This window comes from Saccopteryx bilineata, chromosome 7 (assembly GCF_036850765.1).
Source record: "Saccopteryx bilineata isolate mSacBil1 chromosome 7, mSacBil1_pri_phased_curated, whole genome shotgun sequence".
In the NCBI taxonomy this organism is placed as follows: domain Eukaryota; kingdom Metazoa; phylum Chordata; class Mammalia; order Chiroptera; family Emballonuridae; genus Saccopteryx; species Saccopteryx bilineata.
The window spans coordinates 32,061,628-32,074,883 of NC_089496.1; the positions used below are offsets into that span (position 1 = coordinate 32,061,628).

A 13,256-nucleotide genomic window follows, 5' to 3' on the forward strand; every position below is an offset into this window, starting at 1 on the left:
CAAACTGAGCTTCCCTCTTCACTAAGTAATTAAACTTTAAAATAAATTACGTTAAGAATATCAAATTAAGTGTACAAAACTAGGACAAGCTCTTTAAGTCTGATGAGACAATGAATGAGGAATAAGTGACTAGGATAGCTGATTTTACAGTTGCCAAATATAGTATAATCTATTTCCAGGTTCTTTCATGTTTGCTCTCTCTTAGGAAAATTATTGATTTGAATTCTGGTTTTCCCCATCTGTAAAATATAATATAAAACACATGATTAACTTCCATTGTCTCATAACACTATCTGAACCATAAGCTAAGTATCAATATTATGAGATGTGGCAGTGCAAAAATAAAGTTTCCTCTCATCTTCTAAATTATTCTAGTTGGGCTAATAATCACATTAACTTGAGACAGATTAACAGGAAAACATGTCCAGAATTTATTATGAATGTCTACTGGAGGGCGCTACAAGATCCAAGACCCAAAGGCTCACTGCGCAGTTGAGGTTTATACGTATTATGGACGAAGGAGGAAGGGAGCAAGGGTCAGGGATTTAATGGGAAAGGAGGTAATTCACAGGCTGATGAGAAAGAGCAAATATAAAAAAAAAAAAAAAAAAAAGAAATTCTTGCTGGGCAACCCAGAAACAATGGGACACAGTGGGAAATCTCTGAAGAGATTTTTGCTTGGATGCTCCCTGTCTGTACATTGAACTCATATGTGCTAAGGTGAATATGCTAAGATTTGCTAAGATGAATTTGCTAAGCTTCCCTTCCTGGAGCACACACTATTTACTAGGACACAACAGTAAGCAGGGTGTGGTGTGTGTGTGTGTGTGTGTGTGTGTGTGTGTGATATGTTTTCTTTTTCCCTCTGCTGTTGAAATCATGGTCTTGCCTCCAAAACGAAGGTGTCTATGCTGCAACTCTCCAATTGGTCCAGACAGAGATTCCACAGAGCGATTTTATCTATCAGAAATCTGTCCAATAGCATCAGATCTGAGGGCCCTTACGCTCTGAGTAGCTTAGCAGCTTGTACCACAGTGCAGACCTGCTGGAGAAGTCCCTAGTGTAGGATCCATTTATAAATGGCAGTCTTCTGAGTCAACCAATAAGTGGATGGTGGCAATATTCCCAAATGGGATATTGTGCTGCTCTCAGAATATAAAGAGGCTATGTTCATCAGCTTCCAAGATAGTCCCTGCTTCTTGGCATTCATGCCTTTCTATAATTTCTACCAACACCAAATAGAGATGACCTATGAAGCCACTAGCATATTGCAGAAATATTGGTGTAATGTAGAAGTCTAGGTCAAAAGAGATATTGTGGCTTCTGACTTGCCTTCTTTTGGTTAATTTATTTTGGAAAAAAATCAGCCAGGATGTCATGAGGATACTCAAGCAGCCTTTTGGAAAGGAACTGAGACCTCCTCCAACAACCATGTGAGTGGTCCATGGTCTCCTTGGAGCAGAACCTTCAGCACTAGTCATGCCCTTGGATAACTTCAGGCCTGGCCAGTGTCTTGACCATAATCTCGTGAGAGACTCTGACTCAAAACTACCCAGCTAAGCTGCTTCCAAATTTCTGAAACACAGAAAATGTATAAAGAAGGTTACCTTAATCAATGCCCATATATCTACATTGCTGTATATCTATAATCTCCATATAATTTCTATCCCACTAAATGCTGTAGTTATATAGACTTAGATAAGTGAGCAATTCAGATACCTAAAACAGTAAATTTCCAATACACTAATTAGTAGATGCATAAATGTAAAGTATAAGTAAATTCACTTTTAAATACAAATGATTTTTGCTACCAAAATACTTATACTTCATCTGAAAGTGATTACTTCATCTGAAGCCAAGTATATCCTTCCAAACTCCACGTTTCAGGAACCTGAGTGGTTTAGGGTTGTGATTTGCAACATTAGTGACTTAGAAAAATCTATTAACCCTTAGATTATTTCCATAATGGGTAAACGTCAAGTAAACTTTATAATGCTAAAGCATGAACTCAAAATTATAAGTTGCTAGAAAAAATGAGTAGGTCATCAATCAAAGATTTGAATGTAAATGCTTCAATTTTCCAATCACTAAATTGAGAATTATCTTAATTTTTTAGAAGTATCTTCCCAACATTGACAATAAAACATAACTCAGAAACTTGTAGACATTTCTTAAGAAATAGATTATTATTAGTCAGTATTTTTCATATAATAATTTTAGTGTGGAAAACACAGCATATATAACAAAGCCCTAAATTAAATTATAAAATGTAAAGCCATAACTGGATTTGGTCTATGTTGAATATTTCTAATTCTGATGAAAAGACATATCCTCTATTAATAAAATTATATAATTAATTTTATCTGCAAAAAAATGTTATCAGTTAAGCATTATTGAAGATGCATACAACTCTTTTATTTGTTAATAAATGTGTACGCTATATCTTTACCTAGAAAAATATTTCCTTTAGCCTGAAATATTAAGCTTGCATACAAAATCAGAAAGTCAGAAAGTAAACATCCATTTTTTGGTTTTTCTTTTGACCCACATTTGTTCTGTATTTGAATGTAAATTTCTCCTTGGATATTAAATTTATATGGGCTGAAAAATTCCCCAAGTATTAAAGAATCGTAATCTTAAATAATATTATATTAATACCAGTTTATGAGGCCAATCTATACTTTAAGATACATCATTAGTCTTGTAAAGATACATGTAGATTTGATACTTCTTTTGCATGATTAAAAGTCTCAGTGAGGGTCCTGGCCAGTTGGCTCAGTGGTAGAGCGTCGGTCTGGCGTGCAAAAGTCCCGGGTTCGATTCCCGGCCAGGGCACATAGGAGAGGCACCCATCTGCTTCTCCACCCCTCCCCCTCTCCTTCCTCTCTGTCTCTCTCTTCCCCTCCTGCAGCCAAGGCTCCATTGGAGCAAAAGATGGCCCGGGCGCTGGGGATGGCTCCTTGGCCTCTGCCCCAGGCGCTAGAGTGGCTCTGGTTGCGACAGAGCGACGCCCTGGATGGGCAGAGCATCTCCCCCTGATGCGCATCTGGGGTGGATCCCGGTAGGGCGCATGCGGGAGTCTGACTGCCTCCCCGTTTCCAGCTTCAGAAAAATACAAAAAAAAAAAGTCTCAGTGAGGATGGACTTTAAAAACATTACATATATATTTATTGAATATTAACTCAAAGTATTAATACATGATTTCACTGAGTAATTGGTTCCAAGAGAATAATAGTATGAAAATTAAGGCAGATGGTTAGAAGAAGAGAGCTAATGGTTGTTACACATTCATGAAATTTGTAAAATTTAAAAGTGAAGTGTCACAGTGATAATGAACTACTCAGAGACCAGACAACATGCTCTAAGGGGCTGAGGGGAGGCTACAGCCCTGGTCAACAGACTGCAGGACTGAAGTCCTGTCCCCAGCCTTATTCAGATATTTATTAGCCGGTACAAAGAACTCAAGGAAGTAGACAGCAGAAGTTTTCAGGGGGATGAAGTAAAGGACAAGGAACATGCTGACTTCTAATCTCTGTTCTGAGAGCCTAAGTGTTTCTGTGTTGCTGAATCTTATCCTGCTGTTTTGCTGTTTCCTGCACTCACTGTCTCCAGTACAGGTCAGAGAGGCCCCTGGACTCTCACCCTAGGGCACCTCTCTGTCTCTAATTGTTCACAGCATATTCCTACACTGAAAGACACTCTGGTGATAAATAGTGTAACATTTTATAGCCAAAATCTTAAGAAGTTAAATGGAGGTTATATAATCGTCCTAGCCAGAGCCCAAGCCAGGTGTCCCAGCTCAGTATTGTCACATGCTACCTTAGGAGATTTTAATTCAGATGAATAGCTCACAAAGGAACTCTATTTCTCATACTCTCATTAGTAAATTATCAAAGTTACCTTAGGCTTTATAAATCCTTCACTGTCATGAACAAATATTATCTTTATCTTGGAGTCTAATTTGGAAGGAGCCACAGAGATCCTGCAATACATCTTTCTTCATCTTACATTCTTTTAACCTCGGATGGCACACTTCCGGTGAAAAGGGCTCATGGTTAAAGCAAAGTTGCCCATTCTGGTGATGGAGTTTTATTTATTGATTTGTTATTTCTTCCCTATATTTCTATAAAATCTCCTTCTCTAAGAATTCTACTCTAACCTTTTGTCAGCTTTTCAAATATTTTAAAACTTTGAACTAAATAATCTCATTTTTTTTCTTATCCTAGTTAAATTTCTGTTCTAATCATTAGACTCACTTTTCTGCAGCAAAGTTAGACTGTACATTAATATCATAGAGAAATCTTGGAACTAGTATAATGGAGAAGACAAATAATAAAATATCTGACCATATCCACATATCTTCTATTCTTATTCACATAAATAAAGGCAAATAACTTCATATTCATGTCAACATGATGAATCTCATCCCAACTTTCTAGATACGCTGTTATCTCATCTCACACACATTTTGTCAAGGATCAGACTTTTCTTGATTTACACTGTGATGTGTAATGAATTTACTCACTATACACAGTCTTTTGGTAATTGCTTGGCTAACTCAGCCGCATCAGGACAAAGAAACATATTAAAAATTCTATGCCTGAGTGTCTATGACTTCATGGCTGACTCAGAGAGCTATATGTACACTTCACCTCTGAGCTCTCCCAGATTACTTAATCAGCAACTTTCACTGACTCAGGCTCCTGAGGTACCATGCATTCAGTTATCATACCTAAGACTTTTTCTCTCAAAAGACTATGATTCCATTGCATAATCCAGAATTGATAAACTTTCGTTTATGTTTGAAGATAAGTGCTAATAATATATGTTTGGATGCTTTGACATAGTGTGTATAAAATTCTATGAAGAAATAAGATCAATTACATAGCAAATGCTTTACACATTTATCTGCATCTATTTAGTATTCTTTTGGTGGAAAGAAATGAGAATTATTTAAATCAAAATTCCACTCATAAATTAAATGCTCTTTATAGGAAGCAATTCCAGTGCTAAAAATGTTCGCAGCATTCTAAACTGAATACTCATTATTTGCTAAAGTACATAGGGCATAAGAGCTCACAGTCCACAGATGGTCTCCAGGGTAAACAGGACACAGCAGAAGGACAGAGGAAACTTGCATTTGGATTACCTACCTATCTGGTGTTCCTACCAGAATTCATTTTTTATTTAAATTTTTAAAAATTTTGTTTTATTGTGATAAGAACACCAACATGATATCTACTCTCAAAAATTTTAACTATGTAACACAGAGTGTTCTATATTATATGTTATATATATGGTATATAGATACAATATTATACAATAGATCTCTAGAACTTATTCATCTTACTTAACTGAAATTTATGCCCATTGATTAGCAGTAGCTTCTCAATTCCCCCTCCCTACCCTGGCAACCGCCATTCTACTCCCTGCTTTTATGAGTTTGACTCTTTAGACATATCCATTGCACACCACCTTTTCTTTATTTATTCATCTGCTGATGGACATTCCAGTTGTTTCTACGTCTTGGCTATTGTGGTAAATGCTGCCATTTTTCCCAAGACATGCAAATGGTCAACAGGTATATGAAGAAATGCTCAATGTCATTAATCATCAGGAAATGCAACCAAAAGCAAAATGAGATATCACCTCACATCTGTCAGGATGGCTATTCTCTGAAAAACAAAAGCTGACAAGTGTTGGAGAGGATGTGGAGGAACAGGAACTCCTGTCCACTGTTGGTGGGATTGATAATTGGTTCAGCCATTATGAAAAACAGTACAGCATTAAAAATACAACTACCACATGGACCACAACATGGTCCAACAATCTTACTTTTAGGTATTTATCCAAAAACACTGAAATAAGGATCTTGAAGGTATGTTAGCAGTACTTCTTTTTATTTTATTTTATTTTTTATTTTTTTATTTTTTTTACAGAGACAGAGAGAGACTCAGAGAGAGGGACAGATAGGGATAGACAGACAGAAACAGACAGGGATGAGATGCATCAATCATCAGTTTTTTGTTGTGACACCTTAGTTCATTGATTGCTTTCTCATATGTGCCTTGACCGTGGGCCTTCAGCAGATTGAGTAACCCCTTGCTCAAGCCAGCAACCTTGGGTCCAAGCTGGTGAGCTTTGCTCAAACCAGATGAGCCCACACTCAAGCTCGTGATCTCGTGGTCTCGAACCTGGGTCCTCCGCATTTCAGTCCGACGCTCTATCCACTGCACCACCGCCTGTCAGGCTACTTCTTTTTATTGATTATCTTTTTGTTATATCTACTTTGACTCCAGGCATTAGTTTAGATCACCTGTTTTTCTGAAGGCAAGTATGCCAAATGGTCTAATTATTTAATACCTCTGACCTCATTCATTCAATATATGGTTAATCAAAATATTCCATATAATTTAACAAATATTATATGTGCCTGGGATTTTATAAGCATCCAGATTTTTTTTTTGCAAATCCAAGTCAGAATTATTACTTTTCTCATTTACCTATGAACTTCTTAAGTACAAAAATACTAAAATTAGAGGTGGGTAGGGTTTTTTTTCACATTATTGAAAAGTCATTATTGGAAGATTCAAGTAGTTTTTAATGCAAAAGGGAAAGATGAACATTGTCTTCTTATTTAAAGTATGAAAAAGAATAAATAATTAACTATTGGTTATTCATAACAAATTCTGAAGTGCGTTCTATGTGACCCAATTTTTCTTTGTATCTTTTTTTTTTTCTGAAGCTGGAAACGGGGAGAGACAGTCAGACTCCCACATGCGCCCGACTGGGATCCACCTGGCACGCCCACCAGGTGGCAACACTCTGCCCACCAGGGGGCAATGCTCTGCCCCTCCGGGGCGTCGCTCTTTTGCGACCAGAGCCACTCTAGCACCTGGGGCAGAGGCCAAGGAGCCATCCTCAGCGCCCGGGCCATCTTTGCTCCAATGGAGCCTTGCTGCGGGAGTGGAAGAGAGAGACAGAGAGGAAGGAGAGGGGGAGAGAGGGGTGGAGAAGTTCATGGGCACTTCTCCTGTGTGCCCTGGCCGGGAATTGAACCCGGGACTTCTGCATGCCAGGCCAACGCTCTACCACTGAGCCAACTGGCCAGGGCGTGACCCAGTTTTTAAAACTGCATGTAGTAAACTTCATAAGGTATCCCATTGTCATTATTTTGAAGAGTGGGGATGAAAGGACATCCACTTCAACAAAGCAGCCTTAATGATATGCTTTAGATCACAGCTCTTCAGAGGCTGCAAGTTCACAATGAATGCTTCTGAACAGTAGAGTGAGTTTTGTGGATTCTAGTCTGAGAGCAGAAAAATACGTGCACTGAGAGCCTAAAGAAGAAATACATCTCATTTTTACTTAGGAATGCAAAGCTTGAGGGCAACGATGAGATGTCACTTGGAGAGGTAGAAACAGAACTCATGGGACTTACAGCTGGAAAGGGACAGCTTTACAGAAGAGAATTCTAGGAATAGGGAACAATATAAACAAAAACAGGAAATGCAGACTGGATATATGAAGATCCACATGGAACCCATAGATATGAAAAGAAAAGAGTTTAGGGCCAGGTTGGAGAAGGCCTTAGAAGTGTTCTTATAGGTAAATCCTATATTAGTATACCTTATAGTATTTTACCCTAAGTGAATCCAAATTCTCTTTCAAAAATCTGCTTTAATTGTGCTGACTCATTCTCTTTTCAAGTTATAAAGGTTTAAGAGGATTCCTCATACCATCTATCCCACATGTTTTCACATTCTGTTCAATTGTGTTCTCTACTCTTCACCAAATATTTTATGTATGCAAACGCATTTCTCAAATAAGATTTGAAGCCACTCAGGTATAGGAGCTTTGTTATGTTCCTTTTATAGTTCCCACTATAGTGCTAGACTGCCAATAAAAGTTGATATGAGAGTCCTTTCCTTAATACATTTAAATCATAATTGCTATTGCCCCTTAATAGGTACTTGCTAAGCTGCAAGAGATAGCAGAGAATGGCTGTTTCTAGAAATCCTCAAGAGAAAAGACTCTGAATTAAAAAAATAATAATAATTTGACATCCTGTATGAATTATCAAGAAGCTAAAAATAGAGTAGCTGACTATGGAGGTCAAGGTTATATTATACTCAAAGAGTGACGGCAATGAACGTCAAGCACTAGATAGGATGGCTACCCTGCTGGCATCAAAAAAGGACCAGCAGGTGGCGAGTCCAACGTCAAAACTGCATCAATTGTAAAACTAATTGGTGAGAAAACGAACTCATAGATTTAAGGAAATTTGTGCCTAAAAATTGATCCAAAATTCAACCAGCTGCTCAGGGACATAGACAATGAAAATATAAAGTGTGAGTTGAAGCCACCAATGATTGCTTAAAATAAGCTTTAATACTATTTTCCTTCCGGTTTGTTTTCCTTTTTCCCCTGATGTTGGAATCAGAGGATGCATGCTTATCATGTGTATTTTATTTTAGACTTGTTTGTCACTTGCTAGTATGCTTGTGAAGATGACTGTAAGAAGTAACAGAATGAAAAGTGTTTTCCCCATATAGGTCTTCTTTCACTTCCGTGGCATTAATGGTTGACTCATTATTTCAATGGCATTTTTTTTTTCAGTGTCACATTGTCTCTCAGAGGATGAGTCACATTTTCATAAGTGCTGAAAAGCATCCTGGTTTCTTCTGCAATAAGTACTACTCCTAAGATTTGAGCTTCACAAATCTCACAAATCTCAACCTCTGAGACAGTTCTGTAACTCATTTTGCCAATGGCTAATTTTTTTTTATCTGTAGATAAGCAGTTTCAGAAAGTTGTACCATAAAAATATTCCAGTCTCATGTTCTTTGATATCTTGCAGTTTTCAATTGGCATAAGAAATTATAAAGCAAGGGCTACTGGAGGGGAATTTCTTTATCTCTGACTTCTGATCTCTGTAGCTCCAGGAAAACATCATATTTGTTGCTTCTCTTGAAAAGACAATGAGTACATATAAAATGCATTTGACTGTATTTTAAGATTCTTAACAAAACTAAATGGAAGGCCATATGCCTAAAAGGATGAGTGAAAAAAATGGGGAAATGATCAAGTATGGATATATTTCTTAGCATTTAAATTGTACTTTTTTTGTAGAGATATTTCCAAAGAGAATGACATATTCTGGGTTTTAAATGTGCTCAAATAAAAAAAGAACAGTCTTTCACTTATTTCAGGTATTTTGTTTATTACCCTTGACTCACTGATATTCTTATTGTGTACATGCTTGGTTATGATATGAGCAACCCGACTCCCATCAGATTATAGTATCTTATTAATGTGCTTAAAAGCACTACAGCCCCCATACTCACATTTGGAATTTAAAATTGTCAGCTGCTTGCCCACTTTTTCCCCCCTGTAATCTGATTTCTCTGCTAGAGAAATCTTTTCAACATGGGAGTCTGTTCACGTCACCTTCTTGCTTAAAACTCTTTGATTCCCTTCCCATTGCTCTTAAAGCAAAGCTGTTAGCACAACCTATAAGTTCCACCATGATCTGACCTGAACTTCCTTCTCCAAGCCTGTCTTGTTTTTTGTTCCCTCTCAATACTGCAATTTACCCACACTCATCTTCTATACTACTTCTCCTCAATTAAATCTCTGTTATAGCCTGTAGTGTATTACAATTATTTATGTCTTTCTTCCTATAGGTTATTGGTATCTTGAAGGTAAGTACTATCTTGTTATTTCTCTATCTCTAATATTTAGGATGATGCATATGAAATATTAATTGCTGCTACATAAACACTTATTTAAGGAATACATTTAATGAATACAAATTCCAGTTGCTTAATTTTAAAAAAATGTCACTGTTAATATATTAGTGAGAAGAAACCTTTCCCAGTGAGCACAATACCTTAATTTAGTAAAAATATGTATTTCCACAGAAGCCTTATCCAAGAATCTAGACCCCTTCAACTCAAAGTATGATCCAGGGACCAGAACTATCAACACTTATCAGAAATACAGAAACTCAGGTCCAACCCCAAAGCTACAGAATCAGAATTTACATATTTAGAAGACTCCTATATAACTTGCATGTGTATTAAAAGTTGGAGAGGTACAGATCACTAATTTAAACTGGTTTATAAAGGGATCTTCATATCAGTCGAGATAGGGAGGCATATGCTTATATATGAAAAAAAATTAATATGGAGAAAAACAAATTTTTTCCTAGAATCATTTATGAATTTGTTGATGCTATCAAAGAAGAGGAAACAAGAAACAACTATCTACCAAGTACTGTGGGAGGCACTGGATATACCATGATGTTTAAAAGCAATGCTGTGCCTGACCTGTGGTGGCGCAGTGGATAAAGCGTTGGCCTATAGAAATGCTGAGGTCCCCGGTTCGAAACCCTGGGCTTGCCTGGTCAAGGCACATATGGGAGTTGATGCTTCCAGCTCCTCCCCCACTTCTCACTCTCTGTCTCTCCTCTGTCTCTCTCTCTCTCTCTCTCTCTCTCTCTCCCTCTCCACTCTAAAATGAATAAATAAAAAATAAATAAAAATTTATAAAAAAAGCAATGCTGTTACTGACTCTTGCAATGTTCCACCTATTCAGAGGAACAGCTTAAATAAAACATATAAAAAGTATTATACACTTACTACTAAAGCGAAAGTTAACAGAGAATTCAGGTTAATATAAATCAAATAAAAATTCTAATAAAATAATTTTAGAAGAGAAATGATTCCAAACTTTATTCTTGTTATATCAACTATATCTAAAATAAACATTATGAATAAAAACAATGATAATGAGCCCTACCTTCTTTTATAATAAGCCATATTTTGATGTCAAAAGAAATAAAATATGATGGCCAAGTAAGAACAGAACATAATAAAATATTCAAAAACACCAAAAAATCAAAAACATATATTATAAGCAGAATGTAATAAAAGTAGCAATTTATATTAATAATTAAAGACTGAATAAAAATAAATGACATTGCATTGAGCTAAAGCCTGCCAGGCTTACATGCCTCTGCTGTGAGGAAACAGGGACACTGGAAGGTAGGCTTCCCCCTTGCTCCTCTAAGGGAGGGTTCAGTCTCTTCCAGCCCTGCTCCAGCCACCTATGACCTAACCTTGCCCAGAAAGCTGGGGTTTGCCACTGAAGGCTGAAGGTGCCCAGAGCCGTCGGCCCCATCTATGACACTGTGGACGAGCCTAGGGTATTTCTTCCAAGAAGCAGGTAAACTGATCTCATTTGCACAAGGGCCACTTAACTATGTTTTGCCTGAATAGTCAGGTTTTTTATTCTTCCCTCAAAGATCTCTGTTGTGGGTGTTGATAGTCCTATTTTCTGCTGCTTTGCTTAGTATATAGTGTTTCCTTTATCCCTCCTACCTCAATGCCCCACTCATATTTCAGGCTGGGACCTACTCCTAATTTAGAGCTCTCCTTCCCCCTTTTGCCAACTTGTATTATGAATTCACCTTTGCCACCCAGCTTAGTGTATCCCAAGGTTCTCTTTACCATGCCACAGTCACAGAGCTCCAGGGAAAAGCAACCTGGTCTCAACTCTCCAGGCAGAGGAGAACAGAAGCTCCATATCCACGCATGCTGCAAATGGCTTTTTCCAGGCTACCTGGATCATTACCAGCTAGAAGCAGCTGTCATTGGGACTTGGACATGAACTGCAAAGTATAAAATGGTGACAACAATTCCAGTGCCATGCGGACTTTTCCTGTGGGGAACTTTCCTGGACTCCTGCTCCCTGTGACAGCTCCTAACAGACTGAACTGTGGTTGGGTTGCATTTCTCAGGGATTTGGCATGGTGATGGGGCCAACTTGGACTTGGGGAACATGTTAAGGACACTACTCTTTTATGGATTCTTGCTGTATTGGCCAAGAGTTTGCTCAAAGGCTTTTAATCACTGTAAAAAAAATAGAAGACTGGATAAATAAGATGGAGCACATATACACCATGGTATACTATTCAGCTAGAAGAAATGATGACATCGGATCACTTACAGCAGAATGGTGGAATCATGATAACATTATGCAGAGTGAAATAAGCGAATCAGAAAAAAACAAGAACTGCAGGATTCCATACATTGATGGGACATAAAAACAAGACTAAGAGACATGGACAGGAGTGTAGTGGTTACGGGGGGGTGGGGGGAGGGAAGGAGGGAGAGGGGGAAGGGGAGGGGGAAGGGTACAAAAAAAAACTGGATAGAGGGTGACGGAAGACGATCTTTCTTTTGGTGATGGGTATGCAGCAGAACTGAATGACAAGATAACCTGGAAATATTTTCTTTGAATATATGTACCCTGATTTATTGATGTCACCCCATTAAAATAAAAATTTATTGATAAAAAAATGACATTGAGTTGTTGATTAGCTCTTTGACAAAAAGAAGCTAAATCTCTACCTAGTAACTTACACTAAAATAAATTATGTATGGCTAGTAGAGACAAATATAAAAAAGGAAGACTGTTATAATCAGAAATAAAACAAATATTTATAAATGTGTATTTTTTTAAGATTTCATTTATTGATTTTAGAGAGAGGAGATGGAGAGAGAGGAAGGATGGGGGGCAGGAAGCCTCACCTTGCTTCCTGTATGTACATTGACCAGGCAAGCCTGGAGTCTTGAACCAGTGACCTCAGCATTCTAGGCCGATGCTTTATCCACTGCATCACCACAGGTGAGGAGTAAATGTGTATTTAAAACAAAGTAAAATGGCCTGACCAGGTGGTGGAGCAGTGGATAGAGCATTGGACTGGGAGGCAGAAGGACCCAGGTCAAGACCCTGAGGTCGCCAGCTTCAGCACGGGCTCATCTGGTTTGAGCAAAGCTCACCAACTTGGACCCAAAGTCGCTGGCTCAAGCAAGGGGTTATTCAGTCTGCTATAGCCCCACAGTCAAGGCACATATGAGAAAGCAATCAATGAACAACTAAGGTGTCGCAACGAAAAACAAATAATTGATGCTTTTCAACTTTCTCTGTTCCTGTCTGTCTGTCCCTATCTATCCCTCTCTCTGACTCTCTCTCTGTCTCTGTAAAAAATAAACAAATAAATAAATAAATAAATGTTAAAGTAAAACGTCTTCTTTTTTTTATTTTTATTTTAGAAGGACTGGTTCTTTATTTTTAAAAGATACTTGTCAATTTTCAGTATCAAAACAGTTGCACTGTTAGTTTCTCTTTCTCCCAACTGGCCCCAAAGAGAGCACATCAAAGGAGAGTACATTTTAAGCCAGTAAGTT

At 37.7% G+C, this 13,256-nt stretch overlaps 1 protein-coding gene across 1 annotated transcript in view; it reads right to left on the minus strand.

The window, feature by feature from the left end:
* Positions 1–13,256, minus strand: part of THSD7A (thrombospondin type 1 domain containing 7A) — a 399,875-nt gene that overhangs the window by 227,703 nt on the left and 158,916 nt on the right. The window lies entirely within an intron of this gene.